At 41.8% G+C, this 10,765-nt stretch overlaps 1 long non-coding RNA gene across 4 annotated transcripts; it reads right to left on the bottom strand.

Moving 5' to 3' along the window:
* Positions 1–1,873: 1,873 nt before the first annotated feature.
* Positions 1,874–10,389, bottom strand: LOC110547009 (uncharacterized). Of its 4 annotated transcripts, none has more exons than XR_009593060.1 (5): positions 10,346–10,389; positions 8,882–9,372; positions 7,687–7,898; positions 4,186–4,281; positions 1,874–2,294 (listed from the first exon to the last, which is right to left on the bottom strand). It is a non-coding gene; the product is annotated as an uncharacterized LOC110547009 (long non-coding RNA). The 4 variants fall into 4 exon arrangements; XR_002476335.2 differs by lacking the exon at positions 10,346–10,389 and adding an exon at positions 10,009–10,336 and having other exon boundaries at positions 1,875–2,294; XR_009593061.1 differs by lacking the exon at positions 8,882–9,372 and having other exon boundaries at positions 1,876–2,294; positions 10,346–10,384.
* Between the last annotated feature and the right edge of the window lie 376 nt (positions 10,390–10,765).

Genomic DNA, 10,765 nt, shown 5'->3' with positions numbered 1-10,765 from the left:
GATCCATAGGACCCACGTTCCCTTCCTGAAGCAGCACTTCCGTGAATGGGTCCTGGTACTCTTACCCTCTCGTAAACCTTTCAAGTTCACCTCATCTGTGATCCTCACCAACAGTAACTTTAGCTAGGTGAATGTTAAGAAACCCAAGTTCTCAGAGCTCTTGTACCACAAACTCTGAGGTTTGGGCCCTGCAATCAGAGATTTAGAAAGCCCTGCATTCTACATTCAAGTTAGAGACATACAGATCCCAGGCAGGGAAAGACATGTCAGCAGAGGCCAATTTCTTTAAAGCTAGCGGTTAATGAATGAGTGGAGCAAGAGTGGAGTCAGGAGTTCTTGACATTACCATTGGTTTGTTTGTTTGTTCGTTTACAATTTTTCAGAGGGTCCTTAAATGTATGAGCGTTTTTGCCTACATGTATGTATGTGCACCATGTGAAAGCCTGGTGCCCATTGATCCCAGAAGAGTTCAGTGGATCCCCTGAAACTGGAGTTACAGGTGGTTGTGAGCCATAGTGTGAGTGCTGGGCATTGAAGTTGATCTGCAAGTACAGCAACTATTCTTAACTGCCGAGCCATCTCCTCAGCCTCACTACCTTTTATTTTATTCTACTTTTTTTTTTCTCCAAGGTTTATAGAGAAGATTAGAAAAGGAAAAAAAGGTGGCTTTCCTTCTTTTCTTTTAAATCATGCTATTAATATAACAGCAGCCATTCTAGATGCAACCGGTGTATTTTCCCAACCTTGTAAGGCAGAGAGTGGGGTTGATATTATCTCTACCTACCCATGAGAAAACACTTTCAGAGATTTTCAATAATTTGCCCAAGGTCACACAGTTAATAAGTAGCTGAGCTGAGATGTGAAGGAAAAGGTTTTTCACACTATGCCAGTCTGTCTCTCATGCCAATCAGCCTGTGTCCAGGAGGACAATAGAACAGATGGGGAATTCAGAAACAATGGATGCCAGCCCCGTACATTTGCCCCTCAAAAATCTAAGGTCCAGGAGTGTAAAGGGAATGGATCAGCGCAAATTTCCAAAGCAGACTAGGGGTAGAGTGGATAGAGCCAGTGTGAGGTTCAGTATTCCAGCCCAGGGCTCTTTCCAAAATACCACATTGAGAATTGTTCTCAAACTGCTGGGATGCTTGTTACATAATGTTCAAATTTATGTAGGAATGTGACTAATCCACATTTTTTGGTGTTTGATCAGATGTAGAATATAAATGAGGCAAGCACTTAATTGAAAGACTCGAGCAATGAGAGGGCTGGGAAGGCTGGAGTACAGACCCACAATGAGACGCAGGCTGTGTGAATATTTTCTCGTCTGTTATGGATAGGAACTACAGTTTACTACATCTGCTGAGATCAGTTCCATATTACAGCTAAACAGTTGCAGAGCTGTGTGGCATTCATGTCTGATTGAGGAGAGGATTTGGTAATTACTAATCTTCCCGACTAATAGCTTCATGTGCTAGTCAAGCAAAAATTAAATGTTTGATGTATTCCTACCTGTCTCCCAACAACTGTGCCTGCTGTTCAGCAAAGCATTGATCAAAGCAATCTGTTCATCACTTCAGAGTTTCTCTCTTTTAAAAAGTCATTATTTAAAATTCAAGGGTTTTTTTTTTTTTTGCTATAGAAAAGATAGCAAAGATAGCAATTAATAGAATTTACTTTCTTAAGAAACACCTGTCATTTGAAGAGGCAAAGAGGCTTGTAGAAGGAAAATTCATATTTTAGTCACAGTTTTGTGTCCTTTTAATTATAATTATTTCAGAACTCTGGTGTAAAAATATAGAACATTTAGCTAAAATAGATGAAACAGATCTCTAGCTGGTGCTGCCAGAGGCCTCTTTAGTGTATTTTGCTCAGCTGCTTTTGAAGGTTAGACCATAATCATCAAAACGTGAAAATGCTGTGGCGCTTGGTTGTTGACACTGACCCGAAACATTCAAAGGCTAATAGTCTAGAATGACTGATTTATTAGGACAGACTTTTAGGCTCCAGGTTGATGTTCTTGTGGAGCAGAAGAACTCTCTGCGGCGTTAACCATCACGTTTGGCTGTGAGGATGCAGAATGTCTCCACACACCACCTCCTTGCTCTGCGATTTTCTCTCCCTGAGACCTTCCCGGATTCAGCTGTATTCAGCTTTGGCCTGACCAGAGAACAGATGTGCTTGAGACAGTTTCAGCCAGTCGTGTTGCTCACTCTGTGCCAGTAACTGACTGGAGATCTGGTCAGGTAACAACATTTTGAAGGTGAAACACGAGTGAAACTTTTGCGGGGAGGTTCCTGGGGAAAGAACACATGGGTCATTTTCTGTCTCTGCCTGTTAGGACTATGAGGCTAGTCAGCCTTAGGAAAAGGTACTTGTTCAAGTGGACAGAAGTAAGGAGGTCATAGAGAAGAGAAACAGAAAGAAGCCATTCCTGCTGTATCCAGAGACATCCTGCCTTTGTACTTCCTGCTTACTGAGGAAATTAGTCCCCTTATAGATTAAGGCAGACATGGTTTGCTAAACTTTTTGCTCTTCAGAATCACCTGAAGGGACGTGAAAGGTAAGGTTATCTCTGAGTCTACCCAGGGACTTTATCAGTTTTGCCAAGATGGAGAGTCTGCCTTTCAAAAGACCCCAGATAATTCATTTTTTGCATTTTAGATTATATTTTAGTTATTCACTTGTCTATCTTTGTGTGTATGTTTGTGTGTGCGTATGCACATACATACATACCTCAGCTTGTGTGTGGCAGCCAGATGGCAACTTGCAAAAGGCAGTTCTCAATTGGCAGCAAGTGTTTTTACTGACCCAAGCCATCTCATTGGCTCAGGACCCCCCCACCCCTGATTCCGACTTTACTGATCGAATGGTTATATCTGGATAATCGCTGGTCTAACCTCAGTTGAGTCAAGGGTTTCAATGACTTACAGTGTGAATGCATCTTAATTTCTAGGGGGAGGTGCTGAGAAACCCATGAAGATGCAAACACTGTGCCTTCCAAGAAGAGTGAAACGTGATTTATGTTAAGTTGGCCAGAAAAGAAATTTCTTTCCTGATGTTTTTGTTCTATTAATGATGATAATCCATTAAAAACACATTGATTAAAAAAAACCTGGAAGTGTAGCATGTTTTTAGGGTAAATACAAAAGGTCTTGGTGTCAGAAAGTCTTGGGTTACATGAGAGCCCTATAACACTATGCACTTATAAATTACTTACATTTTCTAGGTTTTTATCATTTATAACTATGAATTAAGACTTTACTCTATAGGAATGTATTATGTGCAATTGGATATCAAGTGTTTCTTCCTGCATAGTGCTCACTGTATGGTTAATGTTCTCTCTCTATATATGTATATCTTGAATAATAGTATATTTTACATACTTATATGCAAGTAAGTACTTATATACTAAACATATATATAATTTTCATTAGTTTCCTAGCTACCCAAGTGTAACATAAAAATAGAAAGTCCTCATTACTCAAGACTTTAAAAAAATCTTATACTTATCAAATTGTCCACAGAAACAAGAGATTTTTTAATTAAAGTTTTATTTTTATATTAATTACAGTTTATTCATTTTGTATCCCAGCTGTAGCTCCCTTCCTCATTCTCTCCCAATCCCACCCTGTCTCCCTCATCTCCTCCCATGCCCCTCCCCAAGTCCAGGTCTCAGGTCTCATCAGGACTGGCTACATTGTCCTCCTCTGTGGCCTGGCAAGGCTGCTCCCCCCTCAGGAGTTGGTGATCAAAGAACCAGCCAGCCCCTGAGTTCATGTCAGAGACAGTCCTTGTTCCCCTTACTAGGGAACTCACTTGGACACTGAGCTGCCATGGACTACATCTGTGCAAGGGTTCTAGGTTATCTCCATGCATGGTCCTTGTTTGGAGTATCAGTCTCAGAAAAGACCTTAGTGCCCAGATTTTTTGGTTTGAAACAAGAGATTTTAAAACACAAAAATACTTAACAATAATCTTTCCACTTATTTGTTTTAAACATCCTTCTCTATGAAATAAATATCCATCTCTAAGCATCCATCATATTTGTGAATTTGAGTCTATTTCAGGGAGTGAATTCCTGAACATCTGGTAGTAAAACTCTTTTTTTTTATTTTTGCAAATTGGGGTTAAATTCTTAAAAATGATCTGAGAGTTCACAAAGTTAAATAATGTTGGAAAGCTTACCTGATAATACTCAAAGTTCTTGACAAATAAGGACGTGGCAAAAGTAGACAGCTGAACTATTTGAAATGTCAGGCACAGCATCTTAATCTCTGTGATCTAGAAATAGGCAGAAGAATAGATAGAAGGTGGAAGCCAGCCTGGCCTACATGTAGGGTACAGAATAAGGCTGTAGCAGCCAGGGGTCAGGGAAGACTGGAACACAGTCCTGTCTTCTGGATACGGCAGGTCCTGGGCACTCATGGACTCACAGCTGTTACTGTTGCCGGATCGAGCCAGTCGTGATTTGTCATGGAGAGGGAAGGGGTCCTGACCTCTATCCCTAACTGAGGCATTAGAGACAGGTTGATAGATCATGGGAGAGGAGGAATTGGTAGGTCAGCCTTGACCCGCTGTCCCACACACTGAGGTACGTGATAAGCAGAACGTATTAGGCTCAATGGTTATTGGATTAAAAAGTGAGATATGAAGCTGAAGTTGAGGGTGGGTAGGAAAATGGGGGTGAATCTGGGAGGAGTTTAGGAGTTTGGAGGTGAATATGATCAAAATACATTTTACTTCTCAAAGAATTAATAAAAATATTTAAAAATAAAATACTCAAAGAAAATAAGACCATGAAAAAATATTAAATTAACTTAAAATAAAAAAATTCAAGTGAAACAATCATCTGGAACTTTGGTGTGAGAAAGACTTGTTAATGGTAAAGATTTGACTGTCAAGGATCTAAGAATGACTCTTGGTAAAAGAAAAAAAAATGTATATATTTTAAAGGGCCCCCATGATCATGGCGCAAAAGACAAGTAGAAAGATCAAATTGTTTCATAATAGAATGGCATCATGTTAAATAATCAGCACTTCATTCATTCTTGAAAACAGTGATGAATAATTGATATTATACTCCACATTAATTTAAAAATCAAAATGTATACCTTTTCAAAAATATTTGTATCATTTCTCAAGGTAAAATTTCATTTGCACTCTGTTCAGCACCATTGACTCTAAAACTTGGTTCTCTGCTCTGTGTGCATTCACATTTCAGAGGATACAGAAATCAAGACAATAGCATGCCATAAACAGCGTCTTCAACAGCCCTCCGCTGCCCTGAGGAGTTTATTCATTACCTAGAATTTGTATCTATCAGGAAACAGCTGGTAAGGTAGGGGAAGGTGTTCTGTGAGATTGTCAGTGGAAGTGTTTAAAGGGGAAGAGATGGCTTTTGCTCTCCTTCTTCCATCCTGCTATCTAAGATGAAGGCAGGAGCTCCAACAGGTATCCTGGACCATGAGGTAAGAGATCCATACAGAAGATGGTGGAAAAGAATGTTAGACTTCAGCACCTAATCAGCCTCACAGTAGTCTCCTGATGCTTGCTTTGAGAATTTGTTATGTGTCAGAAAACTAAATAATGATTATCCCAATAAAACTTGTTATTTTAGAATTTTTATCAAATAACTGCATTTAACTACATTTATGTTTGTTTATTTTTTATTTTTATTTTTTACCATGCATATGCTTGCGTGTGTGTGTGTGTGTGTGTGTGTGTGTGTGTGCACGTGCCATGGTATTTTGCTGGAGGTCAAAGGACAATTCCCAGAAGGCAGTTCTGTCCTTTCAATATTTACATCTCAGGAACAGAACTCAGGTCACCAGGCTTTTCAGCCAGCACCTTTACCTGCTAAGCCATCTTGTCAGCCCAGGCAGGTTAACCACATTTAACATGTCCTGAAATTTTCACTGGGAAATCTAGTTCATGCTTCCTCATTGGTTTTGGATGGGAAGGAAGGAAGATGAGGATTAGCTGTGTGGCGATGGAGGAAAAAATTGTCTCCTTTTGATGTTCAGTTAAATCATACAAAACAGGGCAGTGGTGTTCATTTGCTTCCTACCTGATTTAGTTCTGAGTTTAACATGCTTTTGTAAGGGCCTCCCACCTCCTCTTGTTATCTTGATTCCACAGGGTTTAGCTACACAGTTCTTGGAATTATTTAATGCAGCATCTGACTACAACAGGAATCCTGCGTGTGACAGTCTGTCAGACAGTCTCCTGGCCTCTGTTCAGACTTCTAGTGAGAGGATTTTGAGGAGAGGAGGTGATGGGAGCTACCTCCCTAATTTGAACCTTTAAGTTGAAAACTCCACAGAACTTCTCCAAGCTGAACCTGTTCTCCATAGTCCCTGTGGTAATTCAAGAACACTAACATGGTGCCTTCACAGCTCCCACCTTTAGTCAGGCTCTTCTGCTAATGGCTCTTCTCTTTCCTCTTCATGTAATTCCTAGACTCCAATACTGCTCATAGACATGTTATAATGGCTCCCACCAACCTCTGCGCTAGCACTTGAACCCAGAGCCTTGCTCCTGCTGGGCAACTGCCCTATCACTAAGCTTTGCCTCCAGCCCACTGGTACATCCAAGGTTCTCAGCCATTTTTTTTCTGCAAAAATGGATTTATTGCTTTAGTATTAACAGAAAACAGGGCACATACATCCTATGAACAGGCCTGAATTTTGAATTATATTATGAAGTGTTTAATCTCCCAGCTTAAAATGAGATCAGACCCATGGGTTTAGAAAAATTAATCCCATTCCCCACAGTGTCTGTCACCTGTTGGACTCAATATAATACTTATGGGCTGATTGACCACTCTCTGGACATGCAGAGAGTGGATCCAAAGCTGATGGGTCTGGGAATGACAAGACTGACCATCATCAAATGAATGGACAATGAAGAAGCAACTGAATAATATTGGATCAAGTCAGTAGCTTCTTGTCTGTCCCAAACACACACACACACACACACACACACACACACACACACACACACACACCATTCAAGCTGGTAAAGCCACCTGCAACTTGAAGTGTCTGCCAGCTGTTTAAATAGAAACAGCTCTGGACAGCTGCAGGCCCTCTTATCTCCTTCACAGATATCTGACTCCTTTTGGTTCTGGGATTTAATCCTCTCCTGATCACTATCTTACCCTTCAGCCATTCTGATCCCCATTGACGGTGTAAATGTCACTTTGAAATAACTGTCCCTGCTATTTAGCTGGAGGAGGCTTACACAGGAGGTGCTGTCTCAGGAGTTGGCATTGGGCTATGTGATTTCACATTAAACAGAATAAGGTCAGTGGGTAAGTCCTACCTGGTTCATCTTTTGAGATATATTTTATACCAGGAGAAAATAAAAAGCAACCAGTCTTGTCTTGCCTCTCCTCACTCACTTCTTCTGGGATTGTAAAATTCACATTACATCATAAGGTCAAGGGGCTAGATAATAGCTTGAGAGTCAAGTGCTGTGCTGGAGTTCCATTTGCTTGGGTGTTTGTTCTACCCTGGGGCAGAGTGGAGATTTCCAAAGCTTCTGGAATCTCACCACTGCCTACATCCCACCCTGGCCCCCATTTTGTATCAGTTTTGTAAGTCCTCTTCAAAAAACAAACTTTAGCAAACCTTCTCCTGTGGACCCACCCACACTCAGTCGTGTTTTACAGCATCGCTGACAAACCTGTAAAATGGCATCCTGGCTTTCTGCAGGTGGCTGGGAGCGAAATGGATCAGCTGGATGGTAGACTTCCTTTTCACTCTGGGTCTTCCTCACCTTTTAAGGCAGCATTGCCTCACAGATTTTGTGTTGTAGGGTTTCTTTCCATTTCATTTGAGGTAGAAAAGGATAACGTGAGCAGTCCATTTCTGTCAGCAATGACTTAAAGTACTTGCCTTGGGTTCAGAAAACACGACATAAAAGGACTGAATTAGATTTTGAAGCCACTGTCGACTGTCACATTGAAAAACCAGGTGATTTGGGGTGGTGCAATATTGGATTTTAAGTGGAGTCTAAACAGATTAGACACCTCCACCTCCGTAATGTGGCTGTCCTGCATCCTTCAGGGAAGGAGGAAGGGTCTGGGTTCTTAGGGGCTGTGCAGCTGGCAAGCACCCATCAGAGATGTCCCTTCCTCGCTGTTGAAACATATTTCACCTTTGAGCTTTCCAAGGATGCAATTTGGTCTGTATGGCAGAGTGGGTAAGAATGACTTAAACAGTCCACAACAGGCTCATTCTCAAGACATTCAAGGGAGCTGCTCAAAGGGCAGTGTTTCCTCCAGACACGCCCAGGACCACTGAGACCTGTGAGACCTCACGCGCCCTTCAGGCCAGTTCCGTACATCGCCATTGAAAATGCGCTCTTTGTTCTTTACTTGTTTAATGGGGCCAGCCTCAGCAAATGATGTTGGCCTGTTCTCCCATGGGCATGCCTAGACCTCAGATCCCAGATCCTGACGCACTGAGTGAAATCTCACAAGACGGAGTCACAACTCGCATGCAACCTGCAAACAATAGTGAGACCAACCTTTCACTTCCTTGCCTTGAAAGTGCTTTTTTTTAAAAAAAAATTATGGAAAATAAAGTTAAATATGAAAATCTAATTAAATGCCACGCTGCCTCTGTGCTGAACGAGTTGGTTTAGTTAGTAAAGGTACGTCCCTTGATGTGTAATGGACGTGCTGCCTGTGACGTGTTGGTAAAAATCTACGGAGAAGGCTAGTTTGGTGCTCTGTAATAGGGCTGGGCTGGGCTGGTGTGCTGGTGGAGGGGAAGAGTAACTCATGTGCGTCCCTGCTAGCAATTCTGAGGCGCTCGGGAGTTCTGAAGGGTACAGTGTACGCTGAGTCAACAAGTAGACAAAGAAAATCCCAGACCTTTGATGACCCCTGGTGAATAAACTCAGCACTGCATTGCGATGCAGCCCGAGAGCCCGGGTTTCAGTGTAGTAGCCCCTGCCGGCTTGTGCAAGCCAGAGGGTATTTTCCTCGAGTGCCTGTTTCCTTCGGCCTGCAGATGCTCCTCACAGGCTCCGGGCGTCTGTGTCCCTCCAAACAAATCTTGCTTTGGGGGTCTCTGTCAGCGGAGATTGTATGTGTGCAATGACTTCTCAACATGAGCAGTATTATTTATAGGATGGGAGAGAATTCAGCGGCCTCCCTGACGCCGCGTTTCTAGATCGCTCTCACGTTACAAGTGTGATTGTACCAGTCTCCAGAAGTCATGAAGACTCGATCATCCTTGTTCTGTAACCCAAATTAAAGTCAGGATTTAGAGGCGGCCTCTTGTCCCATCACTCCAGTGCCAGCTGAAAGAGCTCTTCTAGGCAGTAAGTCTGGATCTTTGTAAACAGCTATGTCTGACCAGCCTGGGGTATTTGTGGGCCAAAAAAAAAAAAAGAAAAAAAAGAAAAAAAAACAGTCTTATTTTGTTAGCTTGCAGGAGATGAAGGAAGTTTGTTACATGAAAGGATAGAAGGAAAATGTATACATTTTTTACTGGACACTCCAGGGTATCAAATTATTAAAGTGGTAATGCCAAGTGCTTATTTGTAATCAGCCAGAATGGCACCTTCCTGGTGGCCTTTAAATGGAGTAAATATGCACCGTTTATACTGTCTTAGCAGTTGCTGATCACCGTAACTACTGCTGTTTATGATTTTGAATCCTGATTAGATTTTTTAATAGAATTCTTGGTATAGCTCTGAATGTCTGGAACTCACTCAGTAGACCAGGCTGGCCTTTCTCTCCAGAATGCTGTGTTTAAAGGAGTACACCCCCACGCCAACTTAGGTGAGCTTTTAAACCGGTTTTCTCATTGTTGGGCTGTTGGAATTTTTTTTTTAATGTCTCACTTGCCTCCTTTTTAATTACCACAAACCAAAGAATGCTTTACTCTGCGATAAAACTAATTTAACTTAAAAAAAAAAACTGCCTTAAGAATAGAATAAGCACCATGGCCTCCCCACAGGGATTACTGTGCTGGTAGAGAAGACAGCACTCACCTGGCATGATTTTCATCAGAGCTGTAAAAAGCAGTCATCACCCGTGGTGAGATCCAGGATGCTGGCAGCCTGAGATTTCAGCCAAGCTGACTGAGGTTCACGATTTCAAAGACAGAATCTCAGAAGTTGCCTGGTTCAGCAACTACAGTACCCAAAGCCTAGAATTAGGCAATAACTCTAATGCTGAATAGATGAACACGTGCCTGCTACTTTCAGATCCGGATTTCTGTCACTGCATCTTTGTAGAGGCCATTGTTTGTAAAGTAAACTGTTGGGTACCAAAGGAGGCAAGGGGGGAAATAATGAAACAGTGATAAGAATCTGAGAAACAACCCACCTTGAAATCAACCTGACCGGGGGTTCCACGGCGTGACGGTTAGCACTCTGGACTCTGAAATCAATCTGTGTGATCATTAACCTTGTTTTTCAAATTAGCAAATGGGTTTGGATTTTAAGTACAGAACCTCTCCGTGTTTACTACTTCATTGTGTTTTAGTGACAAGCTATATGCCACATTGTCTTTCAAAGGCTTGTCATGATATTACTGTTGCCTGAACATTTCTATTGTCCACTGCGCAGCTGAAGGACAAATTAGTAAGGCTTTCTGTAGTACCATTTTCAAGTGTTTCCAGAAGCATTGTATTTTACAATCTTGAAGTCCACTTGTCCCTCACATGTATGTAAAGTATGTATCTTGACTGAGAAAGTCTAGCATTAAAAAGTCTCTCCCTGCATAATGCCAGCTGCTCACCAGGGC

Source organism: Meriones unguiculatus, chromosome 1, assembly GCF_030254825.1.
Source record: "Meriones unguiculatus strain TT.TT164.6M chromosome 1, Bangor_MerUng_6.1, whole genome shotgun sequence".
Lineage (NCBI taxonomy): Eukaryota > Metazoa > Chordata > Mammalia > Rodentia > Muridae > Meriones > Meriones unguiculatus.
The sequence above is the reverse complement of the archived record's forward strand: the minus strand, read 5'-3'. Positions and strand labels throughout refer to the sequence as shown.